General features: G+C 41.6%; 1 protein-coding gene and 1 long non-coding RNA gene across 2 annotated transcripts in view; one reads left to right on the top strand and one right to left on the bottom strand.

The window, feature by feature from the left end:
• SLC14A2 (solute carrier family 14 member 2) overlaps positions 1-16,033 on the top strand; it is a 471,903-nt gene that overhangs the window by 212,988 nt on the left and 242,882 nt on the right. The gene's annotated exons all lie outside the window — the stretch shown is intronic.
• The window catches only part of LOC129018831 (uncharacterized), a 69,075-nt gene continuing 63,423 nt past the window's right edge, over positions 10,382-16,033 (bottom strand). The window contains exon 8 of the long non-coding RNA XR_008495434.2: positions 10,382-10,544. This is a non-coding gene — a long non-coding RNA (uncharacterized LOC129018831). The remainder of the gene's footprint in view (positions 10,545-16,033) is intronic.

The raw sequence follows: 16,033 nt of genomic DNA on the forward strand, positions 1-16,033 counted from the left end.
ACCAAGAGGACAGGGCAAGCGGGATATCCTGGCATCAGGTTCTAGCTTTGGCTGCCAATGGTGTGATCTTAGGAAAGCCATAAGATCTCTCAGGGCTTCACTCTCCTCATCTGTCAGATGGGGATTAAAATAACTGCCCTGCCTTTCCCACAAAGGTGTTGTGAAGATCTGAAACAATAGGCATTAAAGAGCATTGACAAATACACAACACCATCCAAGTAAGAAAGAGTTCACTGTTTTTAGCAAGTCTGCTTGGACTGAAGGCCACTCATTACATGTAAGAAACTCACAAACTCACCCTCCTAAGAGGGAGTCCCAGAGGGAGAGATTATATGTAAATCACCTAGCTACTGCACCAGCATTTCTTCTGGAAGTTATGTCATTCAACCCAAGGAGCCCTAGCCTGGGAATTAAGGATGGAAGCTAGACATTTACAGGGAAAATTCACAACGTAGCCAGTCTCTTGGGATAGCATATATTTCAGCAATATTATATCTGACTCGAATAAAACAATACCTTTCAAGGGCATGGTGTCACTTCTTCGAATTGTTGGATAGAAATGATCCATGTTTAAGAAGCTGTAAAATGGCAATTACAGACCATAACTTTAAAAACCTGTTTTGCGGGATTGTAAGAAAAAAGCACTGTGCACAATATTGGAAGTGTGGAGGAGAGAGGGTGCTAACATGAACATAAAGCAGACAGCAGGCACCACAGAAGCTCAGGAAGGGAAATCCTTGAGGACTGAAGAGGAGCCACCCCTATAGGCTGGAGGTCATGGGCACCCCCAGGGCACATACCCCACAAGTTGGTCCTAAAACATAGACTGTACTGGGAAAAGTAGAAAGGAGGGAAATATGTCAAAGTGATACGTCATCTGGGTAGAGAGGTGAGCAGAAGGAAATAGCTAGTTTAATGACAGAATGGACCAACCTTTGAGACTGCATTACAAAAGAGCCTGTCCCACTTACTACCCAAGACAAAAGAAGAAACATTAAAGAAAACTTTCATTTGAGTTCTGTTTAATAAGTACAGAAAACATACAAATTCAGCTTCTCTGATTGTTTTTGATAAGTCCCCACTATTGGTTCTAGATTTCTGGGAAGAGATGGGCATCTGTTGTTCTCATCAGAAGAATCCACGCACTTTTCCTAAATGCATGAAACCTCATCACCAGTGCTTGGTTGAGAAGATGGAATACTAGATGGTTCATTACTGAACAAGGACAGGAGGAGAGTAAAGGGGCCAATGGCAGAATTTACTTTTTCAAATATTTGGAGGAACATACTCCCTGACTAAGTATGAAATTATAGTGGAGGATGAAGAGAAGACATTGACGCCAGATTTCCATATTTATTGGCATAAAGAAATGATTACAATATATTATTAAATTTTAAGTTACCTTATAAAACAATATATACTATGTTTTCATTCTTTGCCGAAAAAAAGTCTACTTATTACATGAATAAATGCTGTTATGTTTTTTAAGTCTAAATCCATCAAGTCAGGAGACTGTGGAGAGTCTGTGGAAGACTTGCCTGTGACTAAAGTTGGCCATGGCTAAGCAGAGGAAGTTGGTCTTCGTGCAAAATGATTTGAGAGGCATGGACCTCTCTGAGCAGAAGCAAACTGGCAGGGCACAGGGTGGACCATCTATCCCACTCAGTCTTTAGGGATTCTACAGTGAGCACAGGGAAAGCCTTGAGGAAGAAATCTAGCCCATCACTTGATTCCCTGTTGTCAAGTATCTGTGATATGGACAGCAAGTGGCTCCTAGGACCCCCATTTAGAGTCAGAGGCCTCTCCAGCCTGACCAGTCTTACAATAGCATAAATCATATTTTTATGTACATTTCAGCCTCAATGATGGAGTCTAGTCTTTGACAAGAGTCCAGAGGGAAAGGAAAACAGAAGTGTGTGCGTTTGATCCTCGAAGCCAAGTTACCTCCTGGGGCACCTGGAAGTCTCCTTCTGTGACTCCCCTGGGGTGGCTGAGTTCAGATCTTAGCAGTGGGAAGACCTGCTGTTGTAGTCTGATCCAGTAAAGGTCTGTGGTTGAGGAACAGAAAGAACCTGGTTCCCTTTGCTCCTGAAGTTGTTTTAGTACCTCCCTAAGGAATCAGAGGCATTCATTGGCCCAATGATGTTTAAGGCTTTAAGGAAACTCAATAATATGCCCTAACTGACTGTGCTGTCTCTTGATCTTCATTCATAGATTTCACACTCAGCCTCCATTCTCAGAACACTCAGATGTTAAGCATCTCAGATCTGGGGTGGGTCTTTCTTTGCAACTTCCTTTTTCTTCAAATGTTTAATCAATTCATGAGAGTATAGTTGTAACTTTGGGAAAGGTCTTAGAAGTCCATTGCTCAAGCATGGTCATTTTGGCAGATGGGAAAATAATCTTTGAGAGTTAGGTAGCTTTCCCCAAATCACATAGTTGGTTAGTAGCAATGCTGGAACAAAAAACAAGTTTCCAAATCACTAACCCAGTGTTCTCTCTTACTACAGCTTCCTTTTAGCAGTTATATTTGTTGGACATTTGCTAAGAATGGTTAGAGAAAAGTATAAGACATATCCCATACCCTCATGGCTATAAATCAAGTTGAATACACAAAATATACACAAGGGAAATGAGAGGGATCTTGTAATAACTCATGTAGCACTAACCAAAGATTTCAGAAAAGGGAGAGATCTGTGTGGATTGGGATAATTGGACTGGCTCTTTCTGTGGAAGGGAATTTATTTATTTTTTCATTTTATTTTATTTTATTTTATTTTATTTTTTGAGACAGAGTCTCGCTCTATTGCCCAGGCTGGAGTGCAGTGGTGCGATCTCAGCTCAGTGCAAGCTCCGCCTCCTGGGTTCATGCCATTCTCCTGCCTCAACCTCCTGAGTAGCTGGGACTACAGGCACCCACCACCATGCCTGGCTAATTTTTTTTTTTTTGGTATTTTTAGTAGAGACAGAAACCAGGTAGAGAAAGAGCTTGCAGAGATGGTGGCCTTCACATGGTGGGAAGAAGGGAGTCTGCTCACTTCCCACAAAGACTAGGAGATCTATGGATCCATGGAGCTGATGAGTGGAATGGACACCCAGGGAGACCTTTTAGCCTTTGCCCAACGTGAGTTCTAGTTTAGTGAGACTCCCCTGGTTGGGTGCTGATGACTTTTTAGAGGAGGAGGAAATGTGCAAAGATGAAGTTCAGGATCCAGGCATGAGATAAGTAGTATTGGATCTTATATAATCTACTTTAGATCATTTACCTTTTATTTGGAAACAATCATAGAATGTCTCATTTGGAGTGGTAATTACACAAGGTTTAATGCTGATTAGGTAGACGGAATAGCTCTCTATATGGTATTCTTTCTGCTACAGTCTAAGTGACCATTAGACTCTCTTCTCAAGGGATTTCTGCAGTGAGTTTTGAAAGAATTAAGATGTTATATTTTAAAACTATATTACATGTCTAGCAAGTGGAAGAGTGTGTTGTGCGTGGTCTGTGTGTCTGTGTGTGTGTATATTGTCTGATTAATGAATGAATCCTGGCCCCTCACTACCTAGTTAATTTACTAAACCTTTCTATGCCTCAGTTTCTTTCCCATGAAATAAAGATAGTGACACTTACCTGGCAGGATTATCAAAAGAAGTAAACATTATTTTTAAAAAAACTACTTTGTGCAGTGCCTAGCACATGGTATGTACCCAAATAATGTTAGTTCTCTTTCCTCTTTTCTATCTACAGTCACCTAGCAAGGAATAGCACTTTAGGGGACACTGGGCAGGGGGACACAGAAAGCTGGAGGTTAGGGCACCACCTCAGCCTGAAGGGACAGCTCAGTTAGAAACTGGAGGTCATGGGCACAATAATGTGTGTGCAATGTGCCTCAGGCACAGGAAACAAGCAGTGGCCACAGGTCAGTGAATATGGTCAGAGCTTTGGTCCACATGACCATTTCACTCCTCTTTGCAGAGAACTGGGCTTTGCAAGGGGCCCATGGTAGCTAATGGGAGGTGACAATCCATCCACTAAAATGAAGGAAGTGGGAAGTGTGATGTTGAGGAGAGGAAGAAACAAACTTCCCTGATTAGAACCCTTGGCCTTTGGAGGGTTCTTGTGCTTCCAACAGTCTCTCTTGTTAGGTGATTTGACAATGGAAGGCAGTACAATGGTAGAACTGAGTACACACAACCCCTGGTTTATGTAGTCAAAGAGGGAGATGAAAACTGAGCGCAGCGCTTCACTGTTGAATATCATTCCCCCAGCAAGACAATGCCTCATTTGAATATTTGTTCTTAGTCACTATTTGTTTTTATTCTGAGCAGCCATTAACCTCCTACTATTTCTCCATCTTTCATAATAAAAATAGCAGTGTTGGAAAGGATAACAACACTCCCAGCACGGAACCCTCCCTGTACAGTGTTCTGCATGGCAATGAAGGAGTGAAAATGACAGACACTCCTGTGCAGAATGATAAGGCCACAGCGGCAGGCGGGACCCAGGTGACTGAATAAAGCTTCTGGTATAGGTTTTGGGAAATTGCCATTATGAAACCATCCTCCAGAGAACGTAGCTAGAAAAATAATAGGTGATTAATTAACAATTGGCCAGGAATACTTCAGTCCCTAATAAGCTCCTCGCCCATGATACACAAATTGCTGCAACCCAGGGAGTCCCCTGGGGATGTGCATCCTAACACAAGAGGCCAGGAGTTCTGACCACAGTGCTAGAAAATACCCAGAGTGATCTAGGGGAGACAGAGCCCAAGAGAAGTCACCAACTGCAATTTCTCTGCAGCAGTCTCACGCTCAGCCACTAATTTTCCACCCTGACTTTGGCCTTGTGAGTAGACTTTGATATGTTCATGATTCCTGCACAGACCTGGACCACATCAACCCAGCATTTGAGTCTTCCCAGTACTGGGTCTTGTGGATGCCAGGATAGTCTAGTAGACATGTGATCCTAAGATAGGATTTGATGGCCACATAGACATAGCCTCAGTCACCAAGGACTTACTGCACTGACCCTGAGTCATTAAATCTAACCTTACAAGCAAGAGTTTGTCTGGGACTTTTGATTTCCATGTATTAGCAAATCCTTTTGTACATTTTTTGTGCAATAAATAAATAGGTAAATGAGAACCCAAATGCCTATTTTGCCACCACAGATTTGCTAACTGTTTTCTACTCTTTCTGTCCTCCTCTAAATTCTCCTCATCCTTCCCTCACTCTCTGTAGATGAACTCCATCAACTTTTCTCTTTCACTTCCTCAAAACAATTATTTACCTCCTCTGAACTATAACCTTCTCAATATGGATTAGATAGACATGGGTTTGAGTCCTGACCCCAACATTTACTATCAAGGGACTGCAGGCAGGATCCTTTTCCTAACTAAGCCTCAGTTTTCCCATGCATACAGTAGAGAATATAGTACCCCCTCAAAATGCTGTTGTGAAGGTTAAATGCAACAAATATTATTTTATAATTAATAATATTGTATTCCCAACATTGTTAACCAAATAACATGAACTTTTCTTTGAATGCAATCTCAGCTCGCCTATGTCCACTCTTCCCTCATCTTCCTAGGCCTTCTTCTATGATGGATATAAAAAGCCTTAGTCATATGTGAGAGGCATCTCAAAGGCATTCAATTTTCTCCAATGCTCCAGATGGACATGCTTTCTTTATTTCTGAAACACCAGGGGACTCCACACTATTCTTGTGGCACTTACCTTATTCTATCACACTTCTCCACCTTGTACCTGCTACTGGGTTAAAAGGATCTAGAAAACTGGAAATAGGCAACACAATATCCAGCCATGATATGACATCAATAAGTGTGTTTTGATCTGCATTATCTTAAAGCTTGCTGATTATTTGGGGCTACAATGACATTTAACTTAATCGGATTCAAACTAAGAGGATGTGAATGTTGCTTAAGATCAGGGCATTTAAGCACTCATTATTGATGAGGCCAAGGCTAGGGAATGGGTATGGAGATCCTGAGTGGACGCTGAGGATGACAATAGTTTTAAAAAGAAAAGAAAGTGTGGCTTTTCCTCTCCTGGAAGGGGGAAGATGGATGGTGGCCACATAGACACAGGAAGGGCCGGTGTTAGTCTGGTCAACTTCTCACTGCCTTCAGTTCATATCATGCTTGTAATACTTACTCAGGGCTCCTGTGTCTTCCCTCAATGGCAGATAGTCCTTTACACCTAATACAACTTCATCCCCATCTCTGAGGGTTCTTCTGGGTTTAGGAGACCATTCCCTTGACTCCTTATTTCTCCCATTTCTGAATCACAGGGAACCCTATGGTCTGAACATCCCCCTACCCTTAACTGTAGATTGTCCCATATTGTTCTCCCTCTAAAGCATGAGCCCTCAAAGGCAGACACTATATTTTCCCTTCCTTTGCTTGATTCATGGCCAGCCACAAAGCCGGTCCTTAAGAAATACTTGTTCCAAGACTGATGGGTTGAGAGTCCCACTTACAAATGGAGGTTATCCTCTATGATATAAGACACTGTCAGTCTGATTACTCTGAGATGTCAACAATAAAAACTGTTAACAAGTAAAGGGAAAAGCTTTAAGACCTATTTTATATTTTGTGCACTAAAAACGCTGGCAGTTTAACTCAATTTCATCAGGAAATTTTGCAGAGCTTTGTTGTTGTTATTGTTTGCATGATTTTAAATAAGCTCCATCCATTAAACTGTTATGCACATGTGGATAGCACCAGTGGATTTCCTGCACAGAACCAAGAGCAGGAAAAACCTAAGAGCCACAGCAGTCCTTGGAATCCCTGAATTGTTAGCAGGTTTACTAACTGGCAGCCTGAAGGCAATCTATTTTATTAAGAGATTGAAAAATAGTTTAAAAAACCAGCACGTGAAGATTTCAATCAGAAATAGATGGGCACTTTTTAAACTGCAATTGGTTTCTAAAGAATGGGCAAGATAAGAATTGATAGCGGTGAATAGCTATCAAAACGTGGGGTGAAAAAATGAAGCAAATTGCCACCTACTTGAAGTGAATAGCTCTTGTAATGTAATGGGTTTTAAACTTTAAAATTGTTTTGTACTCTGACATACATAACCATGGAAGTCTGGATTGAGAGTGTTTATTGGTTTTTTCCAATGGAAGATTGCCTGTTTGGTATTTGAATAATAATCTCCATATAAAAATATGGTAATGTAATTATGCTAACTAGTATTTTCTATAATTCAAGACTCTGTTTATAATAATATATCATATTTTGCAGTCAGGTAGGAATCCATTTGTCCCCTCCACCTGGGCCTGGAGATAGGAAAAGAAACTTTAATATACAGTTCTCTGCAATCAGGTCCTCTCTGGAGTTAGTTTCCCAGAAGATGATACAATAAATCTTACCAAAAATACCTTCATTTACCACATGCTGCCAAGCGGAGATGAAGCTGATTCTTCAAAATTTCGCAGATAAAGTTGCTTTGACCAAACTCACAGATGGAAATATGCTAGCAGGAAGATATTAGCCCAACTCAAAGGCAAAGGAAATGAGAGAGGAGTTTAAATTACTTTGGGGAAAAGGAATAGAATAGGTCAATTACATTTATTATTACGCAATGTGTTATTGAGAAATCTGTGCATGAAAAAATGAGTATTTCATCAGCTAGTATTATAATATCACACACACCAAAATGTTAAGTTGCAGGAAGGCTCTATACTAGATTGAGTTCTCTTTTAAATTGGCATGGTACTAAGACAATTTTGGCAAAACTGTTGTTCTTATTTTTATACTAAGAATAATAGCACTGATGGAGTCCCTTTAACCTTCCAGCTGAAGAGTTTGCCTTTGGCTGGGACATAAACTCCAAAAATACTGATTAATAGAGAAAGAGCAATCAATTGGATAGTGCCTAGTGGCTTGTCCCAGGGCTCTATATCAACCTGTTCTGGTCAAGAGCCTTAATAACTAGGGTGAAGATACAAAAAGCAGAGTATACAAAACCACAGTTTAAGTAAAGTGGTAAATATATAGGAAGGTATGTTGCAATGCAAACTGGTTTCCATGGCTAGCAAAAGTGGGCCTGATTTAACCTATTAAAATGTACATGGATAAATATAAATTCCTATATTTAGGTTTCTCAAAAACTCACAATCAAAGAGCACAGTACAGGGAAGATGTGACTAAACAGCAGCATATGACATGCCAGAGGAGCTTTAAAAGCTTTGGAGCTCTAGTACTATTAATAGAGCCCCAAAGACCATGACCAGACAGAGGGAGGTGATACTGAACATAACACACTTCCAGTTTTGTGTTACATTTGGGGGTACCACCTTTTAATAAAGAAGTTGATAAATTGGAGTAAAATGTCCAGAATGGTGAATGAGCAGTGACTGAAAAAAATTACATTGTTTATGTTAAAAAGAACAGTCTGTTTTCAAATATGTTAGGGGCAATCAGGTCAACGTGCAAATGGACTTATTCTGGGTGATTCCAGAAAGCACATGCAGCTCCAATAACAGCATGGATCTATAGACCACCTTCTCTGTCCTTTGATGACCCTCAAGTTTGTATCTCTTAACAAGGGCAACAGTGATGGTAATTTATCCACAGAGGGAAGAGCTGGAAAGGAGGGAATTTAGAGAAAACCCAAGAACACTGCAAGTCAATCTTTACAGGAACAGAGACCAAACCCTTTCAAACAGTCTTCATTCCCTTTCCCTCTATCACTTCTTTCTTCTCTCCTATCTCCTCTCCCTACAATTTTTTTCTTCTCATAAAAGAGTCTTGAAAATAGTGAACTGACCAGGAAAAGTGTGTTGATTCAAACCTCTTACAGCATCCTGGTTACCTTTCTATTTTTGTTCCATCACAGTGACAGGCGATTTGAGGTGATGATAAATCCACGCATTTAAAGCCTTGATTGCCTGAATAAATAGATTGGATAGCTTCAGTAATTGGATAATTAAAGCAGAAGCTGAGAAAGGATGGCTGGAGATTTCTTTTTTTTTTTTTTTAAAGCCAAAACCAAAGCTGTGGGAGTAGAACAGGTTAAAACCAAAAAACAATGCATATTCACATCAAAAGGTGGGTGCAAGGGAAAGGGGATAGAATTCCATTGAACTGAGATGTAAATGTCAAAGGAAGACACATTTGAACTTTGTCTCCCGAAGCATGTTGGTCCTCCGCTCAGGATTCTAGGTTGGGCCACACAAGAGACCAGAGACTGGAGCCCCTCTTCTGAATAAGCGCTCTTCCCACTGCCTGGCCGACCCCACTTCCCACGCACACAGGCACGTACAGATGTACGCACTAATGGACGCACGCATAAGTGTGCATGCCTCTGCTTCGCCCTTTGTTTTCATCTTTCCATTTCTCTCCGATTTTTATTGCCCTTTCAACATAGTGCTTGAAGCCTGTGGTTGGACTCCCAAATCTGTAAAAAGCTACCGGAGAGAGAATTCACTAAGGCACTCCTCCTGTCTGTAAACCCAAGGGAGCAGGAAAGAAAGCAGGGCCAAGGTGCAGGCACATCCTTGTTTCCAGATGGTGGAAACCAGCCTCGTAGAGATGGTCATGCACCCAGGACGCCACTGCCAGACAACGAAGTTAAGCTGTTTTCTCTGCTTGTGGAGAGTCAGATGAGCCTCTCTCCTGGAGCCAGGCGTGCCCAACCAGCACCAGATCGCTGCACGGAGCCCCACCTCCTTCAAGCTTCGCATCTGGGAGCGGCCCATCTGCTCCAGCTGCTAGCCACCCTCATGTCATGCGGTCTATCATCCCCATGCACACCAGCCGGCACTGGGGGTGGTTAAGTGGTGGCCATGCAAGAACTTGGTCACCGCCCTCCAGCCGCACCAGCAGTTGCTGTGTTGTGTGCTCACTATGCAGTGCCTAAGCTCCAATCGCAGCAGGCAGTTGTGTTGAGTGCTCACTATGTCGGACGCTGTGCTAAGCACATCCTCGATGTCTTGGCCCTCAAAAATCACTTGTTGTTTCCCATTTTGTTGATAAGAAAATTGAAACCTGAAGAGGATAATTAACTTCTTGGCAGATAATAACTCCAAGTATGAGGATTCATATTCATACTGAGCAAAATACATGCTCTTAATGTATGCGATACCCTGCTGTCTTCCAAAGGCCTAGAAATCTTGGGTTATAAATATACTTACCCCCTTGACTTCCTATTGCCCTTCTATCTACAGTCATACATCCAACAAAACATTTATTAGGCCCTTACTATATATGAGGGTCTGTGCTTGGACTGAAACTGTAGAAGGGAACATCAGAATGGTGCTCTCAAGGACATGGAGAGGCAAAAATAAAGACTTTCAGTAAGTATAAAATGTAGTAAGTTCTTTACTATGGTAGGTACTCAGCGAATATTTGTTGGATTTGATTGATTAAATTATTTTAATTAAACCTCCACAAATCATTCCCCTGAGAGCAGGCAGCCATTCAGCATCTCTCTGCATGACTGGTTGAGGCAGGATGAGGGGGTAGGGTAGGATGGGAGTAAGGAAGTCCCTTCTATTCCTATTGCAACCACAAGCTTGCCTGAAAAACACAAAGAAATATTTTTTACTCCATAGCTAGCAGAATTTACCTCCTGTTATCTGTATCTACACATACAAACTAGTTCGAGAGGGTTCAGGGGCAAGCTAAAGAAAGGCTCCGTGTGTGTTTGGGTGTTCATACATGTGTGTGTGCAAGAGAAGGAGCAAAAGTGAGAACAAAAGAGAGAGAGAAGGAGAGAGATCTTTGTTTAAGACTGTGTTTAAGATGATTTATAATAGCCAAAGCAACTGTTTAAAACAAACCTATCCTGCTAGAGGCTAAACAATACCATTTCTATTCAAACAAACTGTGAATGAATTGTGTCCCTCCGAAAGGAAACCAGGAATAAAAATATTCTAATGATCTAGCAAGAAAGTTGAAATTAAAGCCTTATGTATATCTATGATAGGAAAATGGACAGGATTACTGGCTGTCTTCCTGTCATTTAAGAATTCCTATCCATATAAGAATTCATCAAGGAGCTGTGGGGGACATACATGTAGTTCATTATTCCCCATATCAAGCATTAGGCACTTTCTGAACAATATCTCCTTTAATTTTCCCAGTGATTCTCTGTAACTCCAATGTTACCTAGGGCCTATAAGCTGTCAAGAGTAAGAGAAGACAGTGGCAGCCCTAGTATTAAAACCCAGACAGGCTAGGCATGATAGCTTATGCCTGTAATCCCAGAACTTTGGGAGTTCCAAGAAGGGAGGATCACTTGAGGCCCAGAGTTGGAGACCAGCCTAGGCAATATGGGCAGGTGCCATCTCTACAAAAATAAAAATTAAAAAATTAGCTGGGCATGGTGCACACCTAGCTACTTGGGAAGCTGAGGAGGGAGGATTGCTCGAGCCCAGAAGTTTGAGGTTACAGTGAACGATGGAGGCACCACTGTACTCCAGCCTGGGCAACAGAACAAGACTCTATCTCTTAAAAAAAATGCCAGGCAAAGTTGCCTGGTTTGCTTGTCGGATTTCACCATGTTGTTAACTTAGATACTAACCTGGTTACTAAAGGATTAGCTAAGGGATTTGGGTCTCAGAAAAGTGTTCCGTAAAAAAACTCTACTGATTCTCATGCTATGTATATATTCTGGAATTTTTTTTGTTTTCTTTTTGAAAAACTGTCAATGAACAGCTATTTATTGCACATCTACAATATGTTTGGCACCATGGTAGGTGTTGAGGATTCATGGATGAACACAACCAACCTGTTTCTTGCTCTTATGATGCTCACAGTCTAGTAAGGAAGAAATGCCAATGAAATAATTACATATAATTAGCGAAATAATTATACACCGGTCTCTGCTCTGCTGCACTAAGGAAAAACACGAAAAAGAGTTTTGCCCACATTTGGTGGAGAGTTTGGAAGGGAATGGCCCCACATCCACATCAGCACAGTGTTGGGGGTGAGGGAGACACAGGAATCCCAGTTTGCGAGACCCCAACAGAGAAGAGACCACTCCAGGGAAAGACTTGACACCAGTTGGCCTTTTACACCTGGAAAGTCTTCCCTCAGGCTCTACCCTGCACAGAGCAATCCTTGGAGACTCTATGCTTTTTTTTCTCATAAGTAAGACCATTTCCTTACAGGAGAGTAATTCAGCATTGAAAAGCTAGTTGCAGTGCCCTGTGACTGGTTTAACTGAATGTTTCCCTTTTGCATGAATTGCTCTGGCATTATTTAAGCCCAGTCATAATATTGTGGTTCACCGGAAGCTAAAAACAGGCCTGTGTAGGTTGATCAAATCATGAACTAATGAAAACGGATGGCTGGCTCTTCCAAAGGAGTATGAATATGGGGACCCTCTGGGCAACTTAGCCCTAGAACCTTGCTATGCAAACACTGTTTCAGAGAAATCATTTTTCAAGTTTTTTTTTTTATTTTCTTCATGACATCTGAACTAAATCCAGCAGTGTCGCTCTGCGACTTTTGCCAACATATACAGAGAACCCCATGTGGCTGTCCTCTAACACTCCATTCACCACTACCCCCACCTCAGCCAGGTTTGTCAACAGACACTTACTCCAAGACCATAGAGATGAGAAGTTGGGTAGTCTGGGTTTCCTTTCACTCCTCACCAGCAGAGCTGTTCCAGCTTGTTGGAAATCAGAACGTTTCTCCGGGTGCCAGACCACATGTCCACATCAGCAATTTAGTGGAAGGTGAACCCAGTAAGCCTAGTCAGGGGGAGGCAAACCACCAGAGGACATGGGCTGAAGACTACAGCTTTAAAAGTGTGTTCCTGACTTAGTAGATAGAATTCCAAGAATGAGACATTACTAACTGGAGTCCTGGCACTATCACTTACAAGGTACATGATGTTTGGAAAACTGATCTCTCTCAAAGCTTCCATTTTCTCATCTGTTATGAGGGGAGTAATAGAACTTACATAAAAAATAAAGCACTTGGAGAAACCCAGAACACAGAGACATTATGCAATAAAGGGAAATGGCTGTTGCTATTGTCACTTAAGTCATAGGTGAGAACCTACCAGGAATTGAGACATTTTGAGTCCTTAGGTCTCAGTCCAGCATTGCTCTAGGACTCAAATGCTGGGAGAATAAAGAAACAATAAAGAGCATCCTACCTGAGGATCATCCAGGCTGCCTTGTTGGTGCTGCATTATGTTTTGATCTGCCATTGACTGACTTCTGTATTTCTGGTCTCCTATTTTTGTCCAATCTCTGGGGCTGAACTGTGGATTTGAAACCATCTGACTGCTTCTGCCTGCTCCCGACTGTCCCTTCCCTTGGACAGCCATGCCCTCTCTTTTTCCACTCTGGCTGTCTTTGACTGCATTCTACTTAAGCCAATGTTCCAGCCTCACTGGTCAGAAAAATAACAAGGTGCCTTTTTAAAATGTAGTTTTACATAATTTTTCAGCTTGGGAAATGCTAAGAAATGGCTCTTTCAAGCAGAGATTCCAAGGATAAGTCTACATGTGCCCTCTTGTGGAGGGGCATGATATTCAAATGATTTGGAAATGGAATAAAACCCAAATGGCCTGCCATTTCTCTGCCCTCACACTCCCCTTTTCTCCACCCAGTCAAAACCCTGGAAGAAGAATGCCATAGCCATTACACAGGACCGCCATGGATCTTGGCTTCAGGAGAGAGGGTGGGAGAACACTCCTAAGGGTGAGACCACAAGTGCTTAGTGCTGGAAGGGCAGTAAGACAAGGAGGCCCAGGAGGAATCTGGTCTGTTTGGCTTCAGTGAGAGAGCTAAGTTCAACTTTTCTCTGTGTTTGTGTGCATGTGTACGTGCACGCATGCACATACATGTGTGTTTGTGAAGTCTACATGGATGGATGCCAGAGGGGAAGGAGGTACTCTGGCCACAGAAACCAGGAATGAGGAAGCATTTTAGGTTTAAACTTGGCTTTCCTTCCCACCCCTGATGAATTTAGGAATTTGCTCTCTGAGAAACAATATGAAAGCATGCACTGCATTTGGGAGCCTCCAGTGCATTTTCAGGGCTAAAGAAATGAAATGAGATTAAAGAGGAAAACTTTATTTTCTAATGTCATCCCTTGGCATTTGATTTGAGATTCTGTTAATTGCTGAACAAGGAGAAACATGAAAAAAAGTAGAGAACAGACCCCGGAGTGCTATTAGTGATGGGAGTGTGACCTGGGAGAACTGGCCGCTCTATTCCAGGCTCACAAGGAAGATGTATCATATCTGGCTTGTCACGGAGGAAAAACTAGCCTTTCCTAGTTTTTACCAGAACAATTTCCCACTACCTGAGAAGCAGCAGAGCATGCAGATCCAAGTTTGAATACTGGCTTTGCTCCTTACCTGCTATGTGGTCTTGGGCAGGTTATTTAACTGATCTGAGCCTCAGTTTCCTTGTTGATAAAATGAGGATAAGACTATTCAAAGGCTTTGTAGTAGTATGCTAGCACTGCCATAACAAAGTGCCACAAACTGGGTGGCTTAAACAACAGAAATTTATTGTCTCACAGTTCTGGTGTCCAGAAGTCAGAGATCAAGGTGTTAATAGAGTTCATTCCTTCTGAGACTGTGAGGAAGATTCTGTTCCATGCCTCTTCTCTTGCTTCTGGTGGTTTGCTGGCAATCTTTGACTTTCGTTGGCATGTCAAGGCATCACTCAGATCTCTGCCTTCATCTTCACACAGCATTCTCCCTTTGTGTATGTCTCTATATCCAAATTTCCTCTTTTCATTAAGACACAGGTTATGTTGGATTAGGAGCCTACCCTACTCCATTATAATCTTATCTTAACTCATTACATCTGTGATAAACTTATTTCCAAATAAGATTACACTCTAATATATTAAGGGTTAGGACTTCAACATATGAATTTTGGGAAGATACAATCAACTCATAAAAGGTTTGTCAGAAAAAAAGTGAGATGTATGTAAAGCTTAATTACAAATCAAGTGTTCCATAAAGGAAGCTACTATCACTATTGTTATTGTTTGCTAAGCCTTCATTTGCTAAAGATTTATCTTTAACTAAGTAAGGGAGCTAGAAAAAAATTCCCTCCCATATACATCAACCATATTGTCTAGGTTTCCCAGGATGTGTGTGTGCATGGGGATTGGCAGGTGCTAGGTTGTTAAAGCTTTTAGACTGTGTCTACACAATGTCAATATGTGGGCCAGCTGTGCACATATGTATGGTTCTATATGTGCATGTTTTGAAAACTCTTTGGGAAAGTCTCCTTGCTCCAAAGTCTAAACCCACTGAAACTTAACCATGATATTTATCCCTGTTTCAAATTAACAGTTTCCCAAGTATATTAGTTGGCAGTGTAGGTTCACTGAAGGGGGAGGGGAAGGTGAGAGTTTACTTTCTGAAGATTCACTGAAAATCACTGACAAGAGGCAAATTAATAGGAGAAGAGGCATATAAATGTGTGTGATCATAGTTTTCCATGACTTATGAGCTTTCAAAATGAAGACCCAAAGATGCAGGGAAAACTGTCTATTTTTATGCTTAGTTTCAGCAAAGTAAGGATAACTATGTAGAAATACGATTGGACAAAAAACGGCATCATCTAATGCTAATGGACTGATTGGGGATGCCCAGTAAGGCCTGTCTGTCTAGATTCTTATTGGCCTCTTTGAACACACAATCTTTCCACGGATATGTGGCAGAACTGTCTCTGGAATGGGGGTCTTATGACCTACAGTCAAAGAAGATAGGTCAGATAATTTCTTGATGGCCATCTTGATTTACACAGAAAGGCCGTGGGGGTAGGGGGAAGAGTTAGAGTAATATTTGTAGGTTTTATGGCTGGATTGGGGGAAATGGAGTTCTAGTTTCTATGATCCTCTGTAGGGCAGAGGGGTTCTAGTTTCTATGGCTAGCCTTGGGAAGAATGACAGGCAGAGAGAGGAGGGCAGAAGAAGGTCAGAGAAAGACTTTTGCTTCTGAGGCTACTTCTGAGGCATTTGTTTTAGGGTATGTTTTTCTGAGACCCTACATCAGTCACTCAGATCTCATTTTGAATAAG

This window comes from Pongo pygmaeus, chromosome 17 (genome assembly GCF_028885625.2).
Source record: "Pongo pygmaeus isolate AG05252 chromosome 17, NHGRI_mPonPyg2-v2.0_pri, whole genome shotgun sequence".
In the NCBI taxonomy this organism is placed as follows: Eukaryota; Metazoa; Chordata; class Mammalia; order Primates; family Hominidae; genus Pongo; species Pongo pygmaeus.